This window comes from Rhipicephalus microplus, chromosome X (assembly GCF_043290135.1).
Source record: "Rhipicephalus microplus isolate Deutch F79 chromosome X, USDA_Rmic, whole genome shotgun sequence".
In the NCBI taxonomy this organism is placed as follows: Eukaryota; Metazoa; Arthropoda; class Arachnida; order Ixodida; family Ixodidae; genus Rhipicephalus; species Rhipicephalus microplus.
The window spans coordinates 433,796,272-433,819,743 of NC_134710.1; the positions used below are offsets into that span (position 1 = coordinate 433,796,272).

Below are 23,472 nucleotides of genomic sequence, written 5' to 3' on the forward strand. Positions count from 1 at the left end.
GCTGTAGGCACGTGTGCTCAGATTTGGGTGTACGTTAAAGAACCCCAAGTGGTCGAAATTTCCAGTGTCCTCCACAACGGCGTCTCTCATAATCGTATCGTGGTTTTCGGACGTGAAACCCGACATATAAATAAAGAATAACAGAAATAAACTGCCAACAGAAAAGTTGGGTGCATGTGCTATCTGTAAGTGCTTACACCTTACTACATACAGCATGCTCATTCCATTTTAAATACCGATATTGAAAATAACTGCTCTATTAGGAATATAAAAGGTAAGGTAGAACTGAAGGACTCTACAAAAAGTGACCCTATTACGACATCACGTTTTCTTATAACAAAATTGACTAAGACTCTGAAATATCATTATGCAAGAAAATATCTTCAAAAGAACAATCAAGTTTGAAGTCATATATTTTTAATATGGCTACTATGACTATAACCAAGAAATCAACCTCAACATGGCTAATGTTAGTTTTTAAGGCCTATGTTCACTAGACAATGAACTATACCACAAAAAGCACAGCGTTCAGGCAAAGCACCACACAAAAAAAGAAAGCAGTCCTTTTTGTTATTACCTACAATGCCTTTAAAATGGTATTTTTACCTCTACTTCCCGCTTTTTATCAAAGTAACTGGTGTGAAACAAGTTATCTGAAAATGCACAGTGCCTCCAAAAGCTGTTGGTTGAATCCGAATTTTTAAAAAATGGTGAAGCTTGCACTAAATTAGGCTCCACAAGCCTTGGAACAGCGAGTCTGCATGACTCTTAGGTCTACTTTCGTTACTTGTGTTTTGTTTCTGGGCCTAAGCATAAAGACAAGGGCTTAACTGAATTGCTGCTAACAAACAAATGCTTTCGAAATTGCCCGAGCGTCAAAGAATGCTCAGACATTTGTTGTTTTTCGCACTGGGCTATTCTACACCAAATATACAAACCATACTGCCTGGCGACCATCACAGATGTATAGTTTAAAAAAATGATGGTAATTTACTCTTCTGAAAATAGCTATTTGCAGAAATGTTTTGAAGAGAAAAAACTAGTGGTCACGTGGGTACCTTCAGAATTTCGCAGAATGTCGTGCGGGTGTTATTTGTGAGAAAAATTTCAAAGTACCGCTTTTTCTTGCCATATCAAATTTGATCTACATATTAAGTAAAGGTGCTTCTTAAAGTATTTGAAGCCGAGTAACATTAGTGCAATTTTTCCGCTACATAGGCTTTGAAGAATTCAGCCAAACTGTTTATCGTTTGCATTTCTTGTATGGCAATACTGCACTTTGTATGAATATTTGAGCCACAAATACTCACAGCACAGAAGTTATATTTCACGAAAAAAATAATGTTAGGCCCAGATTACAAATATTACTATATAATCGTTTTTGTCCACATTGAGATGCAAGTTGAGCTGTGTGTTTGTCTAATTGAAAATTACTTTTATGTGTAAGTTGAAACCAAATAAACAGTTCTTGTTATATGGCAAGTGTTATTATTACAATTTTTGTTTAAATGAGGAAAATGATTTTTGAAGTCTCCTATTGGGGGCCATGGAGAACTTCGGAACGGAAGCTGTCGTATATCAAATGCAGAAAACAGCCATTATAAGAAAATTTCAAAAATTCATTTCTACTTTAGGGCAAAGTGTAATCATATAACTTGCCATATACAGAGAACTGCTTCCTTGCTTTTGATGTGGCAAAAAAATTGCACTAATATTACTGAGCTTCATGCACTACACACAATCACCTTTACTTAATACCTAGACCGAATTTGGTGTAGAAGAGGCAGTATTTTTGAAACACTTTTGCTTTTTACAAACAACACCCAGACGACATCCTGGGAAGTCCAGAAGGCACCAACGTGGCCTAATATTTTGTTCTCTGCGATATATTTTAGCATTTTGCTGTTTTTAATAAAGTAACCGAGAACAATATTTTTTTTCAAAACACATTTAGTACGGTCGGCAAAATGGCTGGGATGTTTGATGTGTAATTGCTTCACTGCCAGCATTTATTCTTCCGAAGCTCAAGCTATCACCTCTCTGTTACTGCCTCCCTCACATACAATGTCTGCATAGGAAAGAAAAAGAAAGGCAGGTCCGACAAAGTTCGCAAGGCAAGATATTTTTATGTTGGATAAATTCATTACCATAAACAGCAGCAAAATAACATTCATTTTGAGTAGTCCAAGACACAAGCTATATACCAGCATACTAAGAGCCAAGCACAAACTTTTCATTTGAACATGTGTGGTGATAGACAGGAAGCACTTATTGCAAGACTGATCAGTCTGTAATTAACTGAATGAAGTACAATGCACTGTTCAATTCAACACCACATAGGCATCTTTGCGATAGCAAAGCCATGTGTCATTGATTCATGCACTATATGGGACAATGCAAATGTAACAAAAAAGGTGAAAAAAGAAAACAAGGGAAAAAAAAGAAGAAAAGGGGGGATGCAAAGTAGGAGAAGTGTAGCACTACTTTTACTTTGCATCCCCCTTTTCTTTCTTCTTTTTTCTTCTTTTCTATCATTTATCTTTTTTTTTGCTTCCCTTACCCCCAACCTCCGACAGGAGAACACTTTGTATCAGCGCAACCTAACTTGAAAAGAAGCAAGGGCTACACTCTTCTGCGTTATAGGTTTTTTTTTCAGACAAACATTTCCAACAGGCACACACGCCTACACCAAAAGATGATGTCATTACTGACCCCATTTAAACTAACACGCCAAGGATGACAAGGTGACTTCTAAAAATAGGTCCTCCTATCGCAACATCGGCCAGCCTGTCTGAGGCACTTCCACTGTTTACCCTGATTACCCCACTAGATGTTTCCATCTGTCGACTCACATCTTCATTTTGGATAACACTAAGACGAGCTTACATTGATGAATACGCACGAAAGTTTAGTGAAGTATCATGTAAGAGATTAAGCAACTCTGTTAAAAAATTATTGATAGCTTGCTTCCAGGCTTTTTATACTGTAACCTGAAACTTCATGATGTCTTCTATGCACATGAACCAGATTGACAACGTAATGCACAACATGCTTAAGAATACTGCGAGGAACATGATAATGACAAAACGACCGGCCACCCAAATTTTTCGCTGTACATAATTATAAAATGTTCATGTACACCCAAACGAGGTGCTTATGATACAAGCCGAAAAAACCTACAAGTAGGGCCTTGGAGCCTTCTGGAAGTAGACGTGTTGCATTTTTTCTGTGGAAGACTTTACACCCATAAGTGAGGAACAAAACTCCTGTATAATGAAGAATGTTGGCAGCTATCAGTTATAGAAAAACCTAATGCAGCTAATCTTCCCCGACACATCTGTACATTTAGAGAGGTGACGTAGCTTCTGTGATTGTGGCAGTAACTCCAACAGGACCAGTGCGAAAATTGGCACTACTTGGCTAGACAAATGTCCAAACATGCCTGCCCGACTCCCTCTAGCCATCCCGGCTGAATCTGACACATGATTTCTTAACTGCTGGCTGGACAAAAACAAAACCACTGAAGCACTCACAATACACAGCGTGAAGTTCCTCTGGAGTGGTCAACTTCGTCTTCTGCGATGAAAGAGCAGCACAGTGTACTGATAAGGCACTCCTTGCAATGGTTTTCAATGCCACACAGTGACCATGATGTTCCTGTCGAAGAGAGCTTCGGGAGCTTGGAGGGTGCTTGCTCTTTTCTGGGGGCTGCTACCGCTCCTCGTTTTCTGCTCAAGGTCAACCTGCACAAAGTTGTCGACAAGGCTTTAAGAGTTGTATATAATGATATGCAAATTTTCGCTGAACACACATTTCCTCGTGGCACACTGAGGAATTTCTTATAAAACTTAAGGCCTCGCATATGCAAACATTTACAATCGATCCGAAGATGCACTCGACTCTAAAGGAGCAAGTTTGTTATGTAGTGTTTATAAAGAAAGGTCATTCAGCACAACCACAACTACAGTTGCACACGAAAACGACATTTTACACGATCCTGTTTATTTACATGGTCCATTTTATTTTATTTACACGGTCCATTTTACACGGTCCTGTTTTACACGATCTGGTCTGCATATGAACTCTTGAACCGGGCACCATATAGATTGAAAGACACACACAGAGTTTGAGACAAACCTAGTTTCCCGTGGAGCATCTTCTTGCACTATAACAACACATCTCAATTTAGTTAGTTGGTCATAACGAGGTGAAAACAGCTCGCACTTGAAAAGCACGGGCAGAAGGAATGACGCCTGCACCCTGTGCTCCCTGTACATTCTCGTTGAGGGTGCAGTTTTCACCTTATACTTATGCAATTTCGCATTTATAACATTGTTCGCTGCATAATCTTTGTGGCATTAAAGTGTGTGATACCTTCATGTGTATCCCATGTAATTTATTAATATAGAATACAAGATAGCTTGATTCAAAAATAACAAAGTGCATCCAGTGCCATGTCCTGTAGCCATTCTTTAGGCAAGTGGCAGAATAATTTATTCTTCAAAACATATCTTACTTGTAACCACTACAAGAGCTAACTCGTGCACTGGCACATTCTGTTTGCCTCTTCAGGTTATAAGGTACCCTTTTTACACCAGAAAGTCTTCAAGAAGAATAGAAGTGTTGTAATTGTGAAGAAAGAAAAGTAGAAGGAAAAAAAGATAACCTGCCCTGTACTGGGACCGAGCCTGCGAACTTCGAATAACATGTCCGATGCTCTGTCAACTGAGCTACCATGGCGGCTATCCCTCTTCCATTTTGTACGGTATATATATGTGCATTTATACATGGAAGAGTCAGTCAGCGCTGCTTGTTACCATTATGGCGAGTGTGGGACACCTTTTTTTGCCTACTGGCAATTACATTACGATTGCAATTACGTTACGATTACTTCCAATATTCTTATACTTCTTTGGCAGCATTATGCATCTGTCAGTTCTCAGAAAATCTGCTAGTCACAGGAGGTGGCAATGGTTCACCCTCCCACCTAAATGCATGTACTTGAACACATGCACAACTGATAAAAAAAAAACAAGTCGCACACCACTAAGATTACAGAGATTCACTGTTTCAGATTCATGAGTAAAGGAACGAACTATAAATTTAAGGGTTTGTTGTCTTTGTTGAACACATTATAATGAGAACTAGTAGAAAATGATGCCAAACAAACTATAGGGGATGTTATCAAAAGTAACTTTAACAAAATTATTAAAAGAAAAGTGAACAAAAACTTAGCTTGGCAACGTTTCTTGACAATTGAATTGACATTACTTTTTATACCATCCCTACATTTTACTGGGTAATGTTGTCGGGTAATTCTCATTATTAGAGTGGTGAGTAGGCTGACAAAGAAAGCATATGGCATTGATACTTCTTTTGAACACCTAATAGTTTGAGGACCTTAAAAGAGCGGAAGCTACTTTGAGTAGACCAGAATATTTAGTTGGAGCGAAAAAAAAACGTACACACATTTTTACCAGGCTTCATAAAAGTGTATGCTGGCAGTAATGTTAAGTACCATTACTTTTGTCACACTATGCACTGTAGCAGGTGTAGCTGGAGTGGTGATAGTGAAGGATTAATCAAGCACGCCACCAACTGTGTTTACATCAATGGTCGCGTATTTTAAAAATAAACCTGCTGTATAATAAAAAAAAGTTTAGAGCGTTTATGTTTTTATCCAAATGAAGTTAAACCGACTGGGTAAGCAAACCATTTGCATAAAATCAAAAGGCATAAAGTGATTCATGTTTTATAACTACGTGAACAATTTCAGCAACGCAGGGCAAAGTGACAACAGTTCTATTAAAAACCCCTCTCATTATAACATGCATGAAAAGCACCACACCAGAATATTTTATAGTGCATGTAATATCGAGACTACTAGACTGTCTATTGACCTTTTAGAAGAAGGGTGTCTCCTTCACGTTGAAGGGGCAACCACTTAGCCTTTTCCTGAGCTTTTCTGTGAATAATTCCTGAATTTCCGATATCATTAGGATTGATTTAGAGTGAACAGATTTTGCTTACGCATTGAAACCTAGTTCTGTATGTAACTGCAATTATGGGTGCCAAACCACCTCCAATTAATTTTTAACATTTAGCTAATTTTTTAACTGCAACAGCACAACTAGCTGTGGGTGCCCAAAAAGTAGCTAGAAACAATACCTTTATCTCTTTGAGCCTTTCGGAAGTCTTCAGCTTCTCAGTGCTCACCTTACAACATTTTTTTTTAAATACGTGTTTGTGTGCCCACTACTCTTGCTCCTTGTACAGTGAGGAGGAGCACATGGCAAGAAGAGACAAGAAAGAAGCATTGCGAAAAAAAGCGAAATAAGCGAGGACCTCTTTTGTATCGTACAATGTGTGTAACATTACTATTGCGACAACATATAGACAAATTATCACGGCTATGCATCTATTGTAGAGTCATACACAGCTGCAACACCACGACTAAATCTCAACCTTGTGTTGGTTTAGTATCCCTTTATAGTGGCAAGCTAATGATATCTGCATTTGTTTGGCACACATTGAGATGCAGCGAAATGTGATATGGTAATCTCATTTAGAATGCACGTCATGTGGCTTCATTGTATATGTGGCCACAAGTAACTCTGGTTGCAAAGCAATATGGCAGAGCCTAAGCAGACGTCACCGACCACTCCAATCTGAACTTGCCTTTGCTACTTGCCCATTATCATCCCAGCAAAAAATGAATAATTGAATCTGCTACAGGTATGTGCTAGCTTATGCTAAGGACCAAGTATGAAGGGTGTTTTGTCATTATTGAGATCAGTTATTTGTTCAAGAACACTTGCTGTCAAACACAAATACATTGCTGTCGAAGCATCAAGCCTCAAGTATAAAGCAAAAAGAAGTGTCTCTTTAAAAAATACAGGCCACAAGGTGAAAGATAAATATTTGATATACTAGAGATATAAGGCACGCACAAGAGGTGCTGCCATATTATACTTTTCCCTGTGTTGAAACCTGCTTGCTTTACTCACCCAACACATCTGTAAAGATGCCGTGAAAACACCAAGGAGCTGATGCAGCAAGGTTGAACACATGTCCAGGGATTCCACCATTCCTAAGCAGCCCTACAGCCTCCACAGTCCTGCAACCATTTGTAAGATAAATATAGTTCTACCCAAAGTTCTTGGTTTACAGACACACATGCAAGACGCATAACGACTATATAGGAAGTTTGCATGATAATGCGCTGGGTAGCAAAACGGATGCCAATATCAAGTATCCCGGTCTGCCGCTTCTTTCTTTCCGTTCTTAATTAATCAATCCATGGTTAATAAATGTTCCCCCAATGTGAAGTGTACTGGCAGTCCGGTGAAGAATTGCAATGTATTTCAAACACAGTCCAATTCATGGCAAGTAATCATCCAATAGCGTTTTGTCAGCTGTTCAAGAAAAGGGCATGAAGTTTAGCTAAAACCCATGTTTTTTATAAACACCATTCAATTTGATATATAAGTTGTGAGCATTATGTGAAGGAACACGAATTAATGTTTAATCAATAATTTCTTATAATGTACTGATATGAATGCAACTAACTGAATATGAAACGATAATTTTTGCTTGAGAATGTAGAGTTATGAACACTATCGCACTTGCCAGCTGCATCTTGTCCAAAACACCAGCAAGATGGGCTAGTTTCTGTAGGTGAGCAGTAATGAGCAGTGCAAAGTAACAGCAAGAAACACCAGTAACAACAGAATGGAGCAAGCACAGACTGCCAACTGTATAATTTTTGCACAAAAGTTCGCCTGAATATCAGTCAGACAACTCGTGCAAATGAAGGTCCAGTTGGGATTGAACAAGTTACGAAATCAACAATGCCTGCTTTCACTAACAGGACCCTCATTCACATAAAGTATGCAGCGATAGGCCCCTACCGAGGTACGTCACAGCATGATGTCACTGGCACATGTAAAAGGTGTGGCTGGAAAAACACTCCCGCTGGTGGCTCAGCCCGGTACAGTCGTGCGGTGTTTGGGGCAAGTTTTAATTTTTCAAAGCTTACACTTCACGTTACAATGTCGACATTAGCTGTAGTATGTGTCAGCAAACATCTAGCTGTGTGGTAAAATATTTGCCACGCTGTTTGTTTATCTTGAAGAAGTGAACACACGTGGTGGCCTGTGCGAGGAACAGTGGCATAGTCTTCAAAAATGTGCACTGTTTATTGCGGCATGTAGTGTGCATTGAAAGGTATTGAGAATATTGGTTCAACTGAGAATATTGTGTGCGGTGTGTGCAGTGTCAATAACAATGTGTCTTGTTTGCGAAGACGTTAGCACTCATGGCAGGGACCGGTCGATGAAAAACTTGATTCGACATTTTAGTCAAGGTAAATATGCACTTGACGCGACCATCTGCGAGTGGGTACATCTTGGTGTTTGCGCTGTGTGCAGAAAAAAATTGCATGGTCACCGGGCTGGAAGATACCATTTGCTGAAGCTGCATGTATGAATCGCCCCGACGAGTACGCAAGCCCAATAAAGGTATAACTCGTTTTATCGAAGGCCTCATATGTCTTCATGTAATAAGCAGAGAATCTTGTTTCACATATGCTCAGTACCTTTACCGCTCGATATTCATGAAGTGGCAATGCAAACAACAAGTTCGTGTGTTAGCTCCTAAGGGAGCAATGTAAATATGCAAATAAGTTGTAGGTGTCAGATGCAGCGATGTAACTGCGCAAAAGATTACGTATATATTAGGCTACAGGTTTAGAATCGCATACATCTCAGTGGTCTATCAGGAACGTCACAAACAACTTCCTTGCCAACCAGCCCTTGCACAGAGGGAGGGAATGGCTGGCACCGCGCTCGAAGTGACGTCACACTATTTGCAAACGTAGAGAGGTTTCTTACTTAGGCAACATTTTGCACAATATATTTTTTAGATGCAAGACTGTACTCGTCCACATTGATCATACTGATGTCTTTTGTTGTTACTTTGTGCTGTGAATTACTGGGCATTTAGTCACCATGATGTTTAAAAGCTAAATTCAGTGTTCTCTCTCGTATTGCCGACAACTGTGTTGTTGCATAAATTGGGCAAAAAAGCAACACAGAAAGGCTGTCACAATAAATACACCAACATGGATATTCTCCTGCAAACAAAAGTCGGCACTGGTCCTGTCATTACCCGTCTTCCTTCTCTTTTTGCCTTGTTTGTGCTGAAACAGCCAAACACCTGGTGAGTTAGATGAGAAATATTAACGCATCAAAACTATAAGTGCTTGCATCAGCAACTACACAACAGCGTGATAACCGCACCCCTGCCACACAGCAGCGAAACATATTTTGAACATGCTGGCAGTGTATTATTTTATAAAAAGCAACTCTGGCAGATTACAAAATCTCACATTGTGCATGCAAGTTTTCTTCAAAGTCAGGCGTACAATGTAGGTGCTGGCCGGTGCATTATTAGTTACAAGCAAAAGCGTCTTGCAGGTACATATGCAGATTGCACGAACACCTCTCTCTCTACACTAGGCACACACATTATATCTTTTAACAAGCACACGCCACTGTTTAGGGGCATAATAATGCTCTACTGTGAACGTATGCTAATCAACCCACTTAGGCGGTTGGCTAGGTAAATCGAGCCAAGTTACAAATCATATCACCCGCGAACGTAAACAAAATGCTGCTTTCCATCAAATGGCACTGCAGGCTTCGTTTAATCAACAACGTAGCAAGCGCCGTGTGCGTCTTCCTCACTACATTGCACATATGAAAAAATCGATCACCATACACATGCATGTTGCCGCAGTTGTCTCGAATTAGCTCCAGTAAGGCCGCGCCGATGCGCCATGGCTCTGCTAGCGTTAGCGTTGTGAAAGCAAATCGGCAACCGCACTCGCAAAGGTGCGTAAGGTCTCCGTTTCACGACGCCTCGTTCGAGTGCAGCAACACACACTTGCACTGAGTGGCATACTTGGTCTACATAAAAAAGTGTCCCCCTTACCTTTAGTTTCTTTCACACTGTCCTGAGGGAAGCAACCACAGGCGTCAGCCGTCACCTCGGAGTCCTTCGAGCGCCCGCCCAACCCGCCGATTCCTTGGACGACTCACACTTGATCTGCACTCGAACAACCGCGGGAATAGGGCGCAATCTTAGCACATCACACGAACGAGGAACGGCGCTTCCTTGCGTAAATTTAACATTTCGTGCTCTCGTGTGTAGCAGCGCGAACACAGGAGATAGCATGCCCAGGGAGACAAAGACAAACAACATGTGGCTTTAGCTGTGAATGGATTCGGCTTGGATATCTGTGTAAGGAAAAAAAAACATCTGTCGCTGCTATAAACTGAAAAAAAATGTATGTTATCTGGCAAAATAACTTTAAAAGTGATAAACGGTTATTCAAAAAACAAGTTACAACTTATGAATATTTTCGCAGGTTTTTGTTTTGTTTTTATTCTAGCAGACGACAGCCTCCTACTGCTTCTACGACAGACGTAGTGCGGTTTCACGTTCGGTGCGTGTCGCCGACGCAAAGCTCTACAGTAGTGATATCAGAGTTATCAATTCTCAATGAATAATAGGATGGCTACAAAGCAGAAACATTTTGACATAGTGCAGTACGCAATCTTTCAAGGTATGACATTTCTTTGCTCTGAAGCAAATCGAAGCAAGCGGGCCGGCAAATCAGCTGATGTCGCCACTACGCGAGGCATGGTCGTGCGCAATAACGTCGCGCCCCGCGCTCGATTTTTCATCAAGCGATAGAGCTACTAAGTGGAATACAGCTAGATGCAGGGATTAATGGCGTATCACTCTAATTCCCTGTGGTGGCCGACTCAATCGCAAGAGAGCCCCGGGAACCAACCTTCAACTGCTCAAGCTTGTGTGTGGGTGTAAAAATACTTGTTTTCATCCGCGGCGTGGCAGCAATCTATAGTTGAAAGACATGCGAAAAGCATGTGACGTATATACAATCACAAAACATATGCACACAACAATAGATACAATCGCATATCGTACATAAATATGCCAACACATAGCGTGTGAATAGCAAATTTATATACATAACTTAAACACGGTTGCCCTGTACAGCGCGATTAGCTTAGCGGCAACGTTAAATGTTCGAGGTCTCGCCGCCAAGCGGAAACAGAGCCAAGTCTACAGGCTACTTGTGGATCATGATCTGGATGTGCTAGCTGTACAAGAAACAAAAGTAGACGGTGAGGAGGAGGCCCGGGGCATGGTGCTGAGGTTCACGACGCGTTACTACGCAATTGTAACTCAAGCAATAGGCACTTCTGCAGGCTGTGTTTTGTTCATTAAGAAGGTACCGGGTCTGGTAGTGCAAGATACCTTTTCTTGCCCGTCTGGTAGATTGGTTTCCTGTGATCTAGTATTCAATGAATGTCAGTGGCGTATAGTGTGTATTTATGCACCAACCATTTGCGAGGAGCGAGCAATGTTTTTTTCCAGCCTAAAGCAGCACTTCACTTTGGAAAGGAAATATGTATTACTGGGTGATTTTAACTGCGTCCTCAATGGGCGCGATCGAGCAAACGGACGCGCCATTTACGATAAAAGTAGTAGGACGCTAGCGGACGTAGTTACTGAATTCGAGTTAGAAGACGTGGGCAGCTGTATGGAGGGAACGCGGGATGTGCGTTTCACACATTTTCAGGGGAATAGCCATGCGCGTCTTGATCGCATTTACGTGTCGCTTGAATTAATAGCCCACTGTAAGACATATGCTGTCTACCCAATACACTTCAGTGATCACTGTTTAGTTAAATGTGATATGGGAGAGAAAACAAAAGGTGGAACTTTCTCATGGGAGCTGTGGAAGATGAATTCCACTTTGATCAATGACGAGTATTTCTTAGATCAGGTAATGAACTGTATCAATGAAATAAAAATGGATGATGAAGTTAAACTTGCAGAGCAATGGGAACAGTTCAAGCAGCGAATAAAAATAAAAGCTATTGATCGTTCTTGCGCATTGAGTTACGAAAGGAAAAAGAAAGAAAAAGAACTCCGAAAGACTTTGGAAAGACTAATAGACTTGGAGTGCAAACAACCGGGAGAGTATAAAATTGACATACGCAATATTAAGCAGAAACTTGCTCTGTTTGACGAGGAACGCTACCGCGGTGCTCTCGTCCGTGCTAGGGCTGAGGCATTAGCGGCTGGAGAGACGCCGACCAAAAGAGCGTTAGGCGTGGAGAAAACGAACGCTCGACGGAATCATATCGAAAAAATAGAGAAGGACGGTCACGAAGTAACCGATACGGACAGCATTTTATCCGTATTTTCAAGTCATTTTGAAACCCTTTTTGCGTGTAGACAGGTAAACCTAGAAAGATTTAAAGACGAATATTTAGGACGCATGCCGCAAGTGAATGAGGAAGTGAAAAAAGCTTTGGAATTATCTATATCTGCATCTGAAGTTGAACGGGCGATTGATAAGTTAAATCCCGGGAAATCTCCAGGACCAGATGGTCTTTGTGCCAAGTGGTACAAATGTTTTAAAAGTGAATTGTCTTCAATACTTGCGGGCGTATTTAATGAGGCATATCAGGAAAAGAAATTACCACCATCCTTTGGTGAATCGCGTACCGTTCTTATTCCGAAAACAGACGAGGTTGAAAAGCTCAGGCACGTCACAGCGTACAGGCCAATCGCACTGACAAATGTAGACTACAAAATATTAATGAAAATTTTGGCAGCTAGACTTCAGTCAGTTATAAAAGATATCGTTGGTCCACACCGAACGTGTGGAATCAAAGGGCGGTCAATAGCTACAAATGTTCATAAAATGCGATCCGTGCTCGAATGTGTTGACACCAGTCAAGCTCGTGTGGCTATACTTCAGCTGGATCTGGAGAAAGCGTTTGATTGCGTTTCCCACGCTCTTTTGTTTGCAGTATTGAAGCACATTAATGTTGGTAAGATAATTATTGACGGAGTAGCCATGGCATATCGGAACGGTAGTACGAGACTAATTATCAACAAGACATTGGGCCCCCCCATAAGAATCGAGCGCTCAGTGCGTCAAGGTTGCCCTGTTAGTCCACTTTTGTTTTGCATCTATATTGAAACTTTATGTCAGTCGATATTGCAGAATGACATCATTAATGGGTTTAGAGTACAATCTTCAGAGGTCAAACTACTCGCATACGCTGATGATGTTGCGATTTGTAGCACTACCTATGGCGGTATTGTAGAATCAATCAGAGTTTCTAAATCTTTCGCCGAAGTTACAGGAAGCCACATAAACTGGGGTAAATGCCTCGGCTTCTGGCATGGATATTGGCCTTCAACACCAGAATTTTTTGCAGCAATTAAATGGACAAGAACGCCAGTTAAATATCTCGGAGTGCCGCTTGAGTCATACAAAAGTACTGATGAATATTGGACACAGCAAACGAAAGAAATTAAATAGAAAGCGAATAGGTGGAATGCAACCTATCTGTCCATGTTTGCAAGGGCTACTGCATGCAACTGGTTTTTTGTGTCAAAGCTGTGGTATGTGATGCAAGTGCTGTACTGTTCCCGGGTCAATGTGCAAAAATTACATCGGGTATTTGCAGTATTTGTGTGGGGTTATAACTGGGAAAGGTGCAGTCGCACGAATTTGTTTAGACGGGTGAAGTGTGGAGGCCTTGGGCTAGGACATCTGTTTATCAAGCAGTTAGTAAATAGGTTTTTCTTTTTTCGTGAGACAAGAGACCCTTTCCTACTAACAGTGTGTCAAACAAGACTAAGTAGACTGTTGCCCGAGTTTGTTGTGAGCACTCATGTTACCACAGGGGCTGTGCAAGGATACATAAAGGAAGTTGTGGCCAGCGTGCGGTTTTTGTGTGTTCGGTTTTCAACTGACTACCTGTGGTCTGTTGGAAAGAAAAAACTGTACAAAGATTTATGTGACACGATGCTCCCCATCCCATTGTACAGAGCGCTATATACAGCACGCAAGGGCCAGAATGTACTTAAACGAGTTAAAAAAATGCCAGCAGTTCCAAGTGCGAAAACGTTCTTTTTCAAATTACACACTGGAACACTTCCTGTAAGAACCTTCCTAGAGGAGCGTGGGTTTTATATGCCTTGGGGATCTCACTGTCTCATCTGTAAGAAACCGGAAACTATTGACCATGTTTTTCTGCACTGTTGGGAAGGAGTTTATTTTTGGGACGTATTACAAAGGACAATCAAAAAAGAGTTCCCGTTAGATCCTCATGGGATCAGGTATTTGGATATAGAGAATGATGATGGATTACCTTTTGATTTTATTATGATGACTGCCTTGCATAGTATATGGCGCTCTAGAATGGCTGGATTTCATTGTGACCCGGACAGAAGACCAGCAAGAGAGTATTTTAAAGAAAGCATCTCAAGATTTCTCGAGGTAGTAAGAACAGATGAATGTGTACCTTTATGGGTAGAAAGGGTAGAAGCCCTACTGACCATGAAGGAATTCTAGAACGTGATGTGTTATAGTAATGCTTGACGGGCTTAGTTATTTTCCAGTTTTTTGTATTGCTCAATGTGAATTGTAATATATTAAGCGTAGCAACCCGCATGTGAAGTTTACCGGAAATAAAGAAAAAAAAAGCGCGATTAGCTTAGCAAGCTAACGCCCTCAGTTCACGTGCGTGAGCACAACTAAGTGGCGCAGGTTCGAGTCCCGCCAAATCTAAACTTTTTTAGTTTCTTTTCAACGTTTTTGTTATACTGCTATTTTTTCTAATGACTTAGGTTATAAAACAAAATAAAAGCAATATTGCGTTCAAGTACGTATGTGGAACTGTGTTTTTTGCACAACATTTATTAGTATTTTTATTTTCATTATTAATTTTTTTATTTATTTCATAATATAACAAAATAAGGACTAAGGGGAACATTGGGTCTGCTTGATTGTGAAGGGACTCGAGAACTGAGAAAACTCAAACCAAAAAGTTTATTTCAGGAAAAACTGAGCATTTCACAGCCGGACCAGTTTCTTCAAGGGTAGGCCCTAGGTATGAGCGAGACTTGCTATATGACTCATCTCAAGCTGTGGCAGTTGAGGGAAGGCGATATCACCGAGAAGCAGTTCCAAAATATATTTTGGTTGATGTTTTTTGATTCCTCCAAAATAAGGGCTGCACAATTGTGATCGAGCCAAACCAAGAATTGCGGGCACGAAGTAATGAGACAGAAAATGAATAATGTTGATTGTTTGAAAAATTGCCCTTAATAAAAGGAAGAGTTATGGAGTGCTACGTAGCTTCACCCGCAGCATGAATTTTATATATACATATAGATAGTTTAAAATGAACAATGTTGCACACACAGACATTGGTTAAATTTCTTTGCAGCACAGGTGAAGCATCTATGTAGAACTGAAGCATCAAGAGAAGCTCATGCGTCCTCACTTTATTGCGCTTTACATAGCTTGTATGCGTCCATGCAGCCATGATATGATATATTTTAAAGCATTTGTTTAACCTATAATCTTTTTATTCATTAAAGCTGGCCCATAAATTGTGTCTTATGCAGCACTACAATTGAAGCGTAATCTGCATGGTGGTCTGAAACAATGCTTTTGAAGAACTCAATACGACCCAGCTCTATACACGACCATCTGTGCATCAATGATAAGCACCATTATGTGTCCGTACATATCAGTTGTGCTCTCATACTTAATTATTTTTCTGACCACTCCCTCTGCCCCTACCTCGTTTCTGTCGTGAAGCTATGGCAAGTTGTGTATAGCTGTATTTATATTGTAGGAGCACATATACTATCAATAAAAAATTAATTTTAGGCTACATGCAATTAGTTTTTATACATTTTCATTTCTTTTTTCGGTGCTCAGGAGAGCTAAGCTCATGGTCGATATTTTAAAATGACATTTCTCTTTGCCAATGTTAATGGGAACAGTTTCATTAATATTGACAAGTTCATTCACATTGATTTATCTCTCATTATTATTGTTTCTACCAAAAAACGAGCCCTTGAAGTTATGCTTTTCTTGCTTGATTTGTTTTTGTGTGACAGCATGCAAGTAAAATGACAGTTATTGTCATTCCTTGTGAATGACACATTTTCCGTGTGACAGACTTTAGCACCTGGTAATCTGCAGAAGTTGTATTCATTCTGGAATAGGGCAAACAGTGGTGACTGACAACACAGACTAGCCTGCGTTATTCTTTTGTACTATATATGTCACTGTGCATTCATTTAAAACTTTATAGAGCTCGGATTTCCTGCTGAAAATGTGACAACAACTGTACAGTTTCCACATTTTTGCAACAATTCACATTCCTTTCATACACTATTGCACATTTTCGTAAGCACCTTACAAAATTTGTATATTTCCGTAAGACCTTACATTCTGTATTTTCCTTATGAAAGCTTCTGTACACTCCATACACTTTCCTTATCCTCCCATATCTTCCATAATGAACTCTCTGTATGCTCCATAAATTTCCTTATCTTTCCATATTTTCCATAAAACTCACTCTATCCACGCCATAAAACTTCCCTATCCTTCCATATACTCCATAAAAAGCATTCCATATATGCCATACATTTTCCTTATCTTTCTGTATACTCCATAAAAAGCTTTCCGCATACGCCATACAATTTCCTTATCCTTCTATATACTCCATAAGAAGCTTTCCGTAAATGCCATACAACTTCCGTGTATTTCCATAAAACTCCATATGTCTTCCGTAAGTAGCATAAGGAAATGTTACGGAGTTCATATATTTTCCGTAAGATTTCATACGGAACGTTTCAGTAGGGCATTGGGTTCCCGCTCAAGATCGAACCCTGCCGAATGTGTTTCCTTGTTTTTTTTCTCTTATCGACATAAACGGCTGTGTTCAGAGTGAAATAGCAGTCGATCCCCTCGCCGCAGTCGGGGCGGAGTGGGTAAAGCGATGGTCTTGAAAACCATTGGGTTCTTCCCGCTCAGGATCAAACCCTGCCGACTGCGATTCCTCGTTTTTTTCATTTCTCGACATAATCGACTTTGTTCAGAGTGAAATCGCAGGAGACGCCGTCGCTGTAGTCGTGACCGAGTGATTAAGGCGATGGTCTTGAAAACCTTTGGGTTCTTCCCGCGCAGGATCGAACCCTGCCGACTGCGTTTCTTCGTTTCGTTTTTCTCATCTCGACATAGCCGACTATGTTAAGAGTGAAAGAGGAGTTGACGCCATCACCGCAGTCGTGGCCGAGTGGTTAAGGCGATAGTCTTGTAAACTAATGGGTTCATTCCACGCAGGTTCGAACCCTGCCGACTGCGTTCTCTCGTTTTGTTTTTCTCTTCTCGACATAAACGACTGTGTTCAGAGTAAAATAGCAGATGACAACGTCGCCGCAGTCGTGGCCGAGTGGTTAAGGTGATTGTCTTGAAAACCATTGGGTACTTCCCGCGCCAGGATCGAACCCTGCCTACTGCGTTTCCTGGTTTCGTTTTTCTCTTCTCAATATCAATGGCTATGTTCAGAGTGAAGTTGCAGATGACACCGTCGCAGCAGTCGTGGCCGAGTGGTTAAGACGATGGTCTTGAAAACCATTGCGTTCTTCCCGCGCAGGATCGAACCGTGCCCACTGCGTTTCCTCGTTTTGTTTTTCCTCTTCTCGACATAGTCGACTATGTTAAAAGTGAAATGGGAGTTGACGCCGTCGCCGCAGTCGTGGCCGAGTGGTTAAGGCGATGGTCTTGAAAACCATTGGGTTCTTCCCGCGCAGGTTCGAACCCTGCCGACTGCGTTTCCTCGTTTTTTTCTCTTCTCGACATAAACGACTGTGTTCAGAGTGCTATAGCAGATGACAACGGCGCCGCAGTCGTGACTGAGTGGTTAAGGTGATTGTCTTGAAAACCTTTGGGTTCTTCCCGCGCAGGGTCGAACCCCGCCGACTGCGTTTCCTGGTTTCGTTTTTCTCTTCTCGACATAGTCGACAATGTTAAGAGTGAAAGAGGAGTTGACGCCATCACCGCAGTCGTGGCGGAGTGGTTAAGGCGATAGTCTTGAAAACTATTGGGTTCTTCCCGCGCATGTTCGAAGCCTGTCGACTGCGTTTCTTCGTTTCGTTTTTATCTTCTCGACATAATCGACTATGTTAAGAGTGAAAGAGGAGTTGATGCCATCGCCGCAGTCGTGGCCGAGTGGTTAGGCCGATGGTCTTAAAAACCATTGGGTTCTTCCCGCGCAGGTTTGAATCCTGTCGACTGGGTTTCTCGTTCTGTTGTTCTTTTCTGGACATAATCGACTATGTTAAGAGTGAAAGAGGAGTTGACGCCATCGCCGCAGTCGGAACGGAGTGGGTAAAGCGATGGTCTTGAAAACTATTGGGTTCTTCCCGCTAAGGATCGAACCCTGCCGACTGCGTTTCCTCGTTTTGTTTTATCTTCTCGGTATAAATGGCTATGTTCACAGTGAAATAGCAGATGACACCGTCGCTGCAGTCGTGGCCGAGCGGTTAAGGTGATGGTCTTGAAAACCATTGGGTTCTTCCCGCGCAGGTTCGAACCCTGCGGACTGCGTTTTCTCGTTTTGTATCTCTCTTCTCGGCATAAACGACTATGTTCAGAGTGAAGTAGCAGATGATAACCTCGCCGCAGTCGGGGCGGAGTGGGTAAAGCGATGGTCTTGAAAACCATTGGGTTCTTCCCGCTCAGGATCAAACCCCGCCTACTGCGTTTCCTGGTTTCTTTTTTCTCTTCTCGATATCAATGGCTATGTTCAGAGTGAAATTGCAGATGTCACCGTCGCAGCAGCCGTGGCCGAGTGGTTAAGACGATGGTCTTGAAAACCATTGGGTTCTTCCCGCGCAAGATCGAACCGTGCCCACTGCGTTTCCTCGTTTTGTTTTTCCTCTTCTCGACCTAGTCGACTATGTTAAAAGTGAAATAGGAGTTGACGCCGTCCCAGCAGTCGTGGCCGAGTGGTTAAGGCGATGGTCTTGAAAACCATTGGGTTCTTCCCGCGCAGGTTCGAACCCTGCCGACTGCGTTCCTCGTTTTTTTTCTCTTCTCGACATAAACGACTATGTTCAGAGTGATATAGCAGATGACAAAGGCGCCGCAGTCGTGGCTGAGTGGTTAAGGTGATTGTATTGAAAACCTTTGGGTTCTTCCCGCGCAGGGTCGAACCCCGCCGACTGCGTTTCCTGGTTTCGTTTTTCTCTTCTCGACATAGTCGACAATGTTAAGAGTGAAAGAGGAGTTGACGCCATCACCGCAGTCGTGGCTGAGTGGTTAAGGCGATAGTCTTGAAAACTATTGGGTTCTTCCCGCGCATGTTCCAAGCCTGTCGACTGCGTTTCTTCGTTTCATTTTTCTCTTCTCGACATAATCGACTATGTTAAGAGTGAAAGAGGAGTTGACGCCATCGCCGCATTCGTGGCCGAGTGGTTAAGCCGAAGGTCTCGAAAACCATTGGGTTCTTCCCGCTCAGGTTTGAATCCTGTCGACTGGGTTTCTCGTTCTGTTTTTCTTTTATGGACATAATCGACTATGTTAAGAGTGAAAGAGGAGTTGACGCCATCGCCGCAGTCGTGGCCGAGTGGTTAAGCTGATGGTCTTGAAAACCATTGGGTTCTTCCCGCGCAGGTTTGAATCCTGTCGACTGGGTTTCTCGTTCTGTCTTTCTATTCTCGACATAAACGGCTATGTTCAGAGTGAAGTAGCAGATGATAACCTCGCCGCAGTCGGGGCGGAGTGGGTAAAGCGATGGTCTTGAAAACCATTGGGTTGTTCCCGCTCAAGATCGAACCCTGCCGAATGTGTTTCCTTGTTTTTTTTCTCTTATCGACATAAACGGCTGTGTTCAGAGTGAAATAGCAGTCGATGCCCTCGCCGAAGTCGGGGCGGAGTGGGTAAAGCGATGGTCTTGAAAACCATTGGGTTCTTCCCGCTCAGGATCAAACCCTGCCGACTGCGATTCCTCGTTTTTTTCATTTCTCGACATAATCGACTTTGTTCAGAGTGAAATCGCAGGAGACGCCGTCGCTGTAGTCGTGACCGAGTGATTAAGGCGATGGTCTTGAAAACCTTTGGGTTCTTCCCGCGCAGGATCGAACCCTGCCGACTGCGTTTCCTCGTTTTTTTCTCTTCTCGACATAAACGACTTTGTTCCGAGTGATATAGCAGATGACAACGGCGCCGCAGTCGTGGCTGATCGGTTAAGGTGATTGTCTTGAAAACCTTTGGGTTCTTCCCGCGCAGGATCGAACCCCGCCGACTTCGTTTCCTGGTTTCGTTTTTCTCATCTCGACATAGCCGACTATGTTAAGAGTGAAAAAGGAGTTGACGCCATCACCGCAGTCGTGGCTGAGTGGTTAAGGCGATAGTCTTGAAAACTATTGGGTTCATTCCACGCAGGTTCGAACCCTGCCGACTGCGTTTTCTCGTTTTGTTTTTCTCTTCTCGAAATAAACGACTGTGTTCAGAGTAAAATAGCAGATGGCAACGTCGCCGCAGTAGTGGCCGAGTGGTTAAGGCGATAGTCTTGAAAACTATTGGGTTCTTCCCGCGCATATTCCAAGCCTGTCGACTGCGTTTCTTCGTTTCGTTTTTCTCTTCTCAACATAATCGACTATGTTAAGACTGAAAGAGGAGTTGACGCCATCGCCGCAGTCGTGGCCGAGTGGTTAAGCCGATGGTCTTGAAAACCATTGGGTTCTTCCCGCGCAGGTTTGAATCCTGTCGACTGGGTTTCTCATTCTGTTTTTCTATTCTCGACATAATCGACTATAATAAGAGTGAAAGAGGAGTTGACGCCATCGCCGCAGTCGTGGCCGAGTGGTTAAGCCGATGGTCTTGAAAACCATTGGGTTCTTCCCGCGCAGGTTTGAATCCTGTCGACTGGGTTTCTCGTTCTGTTTTTCTATTCTCGACATAAACGACTATGTTCAGAGTGAAATAGCAGATGATAACCTCGCCGCAGTCGGGGCGGAGTGGGTAAAGCGATGGTCTTGAAAACCATTGGGTTCTTCCCGCTCAGGATCAAACCCTGCTGACTGCGTTTCCTCGTTTTTTTTTCATTTCTCGACATAATCGACTTTGTTCATAGTGAAATCGCTGGAGACGCCGTCGCTGTAGTCGTGACCGAGAGGTTAAGGCGAAGGTCTTTAAAACCATTGGGTTCTTTCCACGCAGGTTCGAACCCTGCCGACTGCGTTTTCTCGTTTTTTTTTCTCTTCTCGACATAAAACAGCTACGTTAAGAGTGAAATGGGAGTTGTCGCCATCACCGCAGTCGTGGCGGAGTGGTTAAGGCGATAGTCTTGAAAACTATTGGGTTCTTCCCGCGCATTGTCGAAGCCTGTCGACTGCGTTTCTTCGTTTCGTTTTTCTCTTCTCGACATAATCGACTATGTTAAGAGTGAAAGAGGAGTTGACGCCATCGCTGCAGTCGTGGCCGAGTGGTTAAGCTGATGGTCTTGAAAACCATTGGGTTCTTCCCGCGCAGGTTTGAATCCTGTCGACTGGGGTTCTCGTTCTGTTTTTCTTTTCGTGACATAAACGGCTATGTTCAGAGTGAATTTGGAGTTGATGGCCTCGCCGCAGTCGGGGCGAAGTGGATAAAGCGATGGTCTTGAAAACTATTGGGTTCTTCCCGCTAAGGATCGAACCCTGCCGACTGCGTTTCCTCGTTTTGTTTTATCTTCTCGGTATAAACGGCTATGTTCACAGTAAAATAGCAGATGACACCGTCGCTGCAGTCGTGGCCGAGTGGTTAAGGTGATTGTCTTGAAAACCTTTGGGTTCTTCCCGCGCAGGATCGAACCCTGCCGACTGCGTTTTTCTCACCTCGACATAGCCGACTATGTTAAGAGTGAAAGAGGAGTTGACGCCATCACCGCAGTCGTGGCCGAGTGGTTAAGGCGATAGTCTTGAAAACTATTGGGTTCATTCCACGTAGGTTCGAACCCTGCCGACTGCGTTCTCTCGTTTTGTTTTTCTCTTCTCGACATAGACGACTGTGTTCAGAGTAAAATAGCAGATGACAACGTCGCCGCAGTCGTGGCCAAGTGGTTAAGGTGATTGTCTTGAAAACCATTGGTTTCTTCCCGCGCCAGGATCGAACCCTGCCTACTGCGTTTCCTGGTTTCGTTTTTCTCTTCTCGATATCAATGGCTATGTTCAGAGTGAAATTGCAGATGACACCGTCGCAGCAGTCGTGGCCGAGTGGTTAAGACGATGGTCTTGAAAACCATTGCGTTCTTCCCGCGCAGGATCGAACCGTACCCACTGCGTTTCCTCGTTTTGTTTTTCCTCTTCTCGACATAGTCGACTATGTTAAAAGTGAAATGGGAGTTGACGCCGTCGCCGCAGTCGTGGCCGAGTGGTTAAGGCGATGGTCTTGAAAACCATTGGGTTCTTCCCGCGCAGGTTCGAACCCTGCCGACTGCGTTTCCTCGTTTTTTTCTCTTCTCGACATAAACGACTGTGTTCAGAGTGCTATAGCAGATGACAACGGCGCCGCAGTCGTGGCTGAGTGGTTAAGGTGATTGTCTTCAAAACCTTTGGCTTCTTCCCGCGCAGGATCGAACCCCGCCGACTGCGTTTCCTGGTTTCGTTTTTCTCTTCTCGACATAGTCGACAATGTTAAGAGTGAAAGTGAGTTGACGCCATCAACGCAGTCGTGGCGGAGTGGTTAAGGCGATAGTCTTGAAAACTATAGGGTTCTTCCCACGCATATTCCAAGCCTGTCGACTGCGTTTCTTCGTTTCGTTTTTCTCTTCTCGACATAATCGACTATGTTAAGAGTGAAAGAGGAGTTGATGCCATCGCTGCAGTCGTGGCCGAGTGGTTAAGCCGATGGTCTTGAAAACCATTGGGTTCTTCCCGCGCAGGTTTGAATCCTGTTGACTGGGTTTCTCATTCTGTTTTTCTATTCTCGACATAATCGACTATGTTAGAGTGAAAGAGGAGTTGACGCCATCGCCGCAGTCGTGGCCGAGTGGTTAAGCCGATGGTCTTGAAAACCATTGGGTTCTTCCCGTGCAGGTTTGAATCCTGTCGACTGGGTTTCTCGTTCTGTTTTTCTATTCTCGACATAAACGTCTATGTTCAGAGTGAAACAGCACATGATAATCTCGCCGCAGTCGGGGCGGAGTGTGTAAAGCGATGGTCTTGAAAACCATTGGGTTCTTCCCTCTCAGGATCAAACCCTGCCGACTGCGTTTCCTCGTTTTTTTTCATTTCTCGACATAATCGACTTTGTTCATAGTGAAATCGCAGGAGACGCCGTCGCTGTAGTCGTAACCGAGAGGTTGAGGCGATGGTCTTGAAAACCGTTGGGTTTTCCTGCGCAGGTTCGAACCCTGTCGACTGCGTTACATCGTTTTTTTCTCTTGTCGACTTAAACGGCTATTATAAGAGTGAAATAGGAGTTAACGCCGTCACCGTTGTCATGGCCGGGTGGTTAAGGCGATGGTCTTGAAAACCATTGGGTTCTTCCCGCGCATGTTTGAACCCTGCTGA

General features: G+C 42.9%; 10 non-coding genes across 10 annotated transcripts; all 10 read left to right on the forward strand.

Moving 5' to 3' along the window:
• Positions 1–17,199: 17,199 nt before the first annotated feature.
• On the forward strand, positions 17,200–17,281 carry TRNAT-UGU (transfer RNA threonine (anticodon UGU)). The gene has a single exon. It is a non-coding gene; the product is annotated as a tRNA-Thr (tRNA).
• A 388-nt stretch (positions 17,282–17,669) lies between these two features.
• Positions 17,670–17,751, forward strand: TRNAS-UGA (transfer RNA serine (anticodon UGA)). The gene has a single exon. It is a non-coding gene; the product is annotated as a tRNA-Ser (tRNA).
• Positions 17,752–18,444: 693 nt separating this feature from the next.
• Positions 18,445–18,526, forward strand: TRNAS-UGA (transfer RNA serine (anticodon UGA)). The gene has a single exon. It is a non-coding gene; the product is annotated as a tRNA-Ser (tRNA).
• Positions 18,527–18,913: 387 nt separating this feature from the next.
• TRNAS-UGA (transfer RNA serine (anticodon UGA)) lies at positions 18,914–18,995 on the forward strand. Its single transcript has one exon. It is a non-coding gene; the product is annotated as a tRNA-Ser (tRNA).
• Positions 18,996–20,304: 1,309 nt separating this feature from the next.
• Positions 20,305–20,386, forward strand: TRNAS-UGA (transfer RNA serine (anticodon UGA)). The gene has a single exon. It is a non-coding gene; the product is annotated as a tRNA-Ser (tRNA).
• A 230-nt stretch (positions 20,387–20,616) lies between these two features.
• On the forward strand, positions 20,617–20,698 carry TRNAS-UGA (transfer RNA serine (anticodon UGA)). The gene has a single exon. It is a non-coding gene; the product is annotated as a tRNA-Ser (tRNA).
• A 73-nt stretch (positions 20,699–20,771) lies between these two features.
• On the forward strand, positions 20,772–20,853 carry TRNAS-UGA (transfer RNA serine (anticodon UGA)). Its single transcript has one exon. It is a non-coding gene; the product is annotated as a tRNA-Ser (tRNA).
• Positions 20,854–21,703: 850 nt separating this feature from the next.
• On the forward strand, positions 21,704–21,785 carry TRNAS-UGA (transfer RNA serine (anticodon UGA)). The gene has a single exon. It is a non-coding gene; the product is annotated as a tRNA-Ser (tRNA).
• Positions 21,786–21,846: 61 nt separating this feature from the next.
• Positions 21,847–21,928, forward strand: TRNAS-UGA (transfer RNA serine (anticodon UGA)). The gene has a single exon. It is a non-coding gene; the product is annotated as a tRNA-Ser (tRNA).
• Positions 21,929–22,316: 388 nt separating this feature from the next.
• Positions 22,317–22,398, forward strand: TRNAS-UGA (transfer RNA serine (anticodon UGA)). Its single transcript has one exon. It is a non-coding gene; the product is annotated as a tRNA-Ser (tRNA).
• Positions 22,399–23,472: the final 1,074 nt, after the last annotated feature.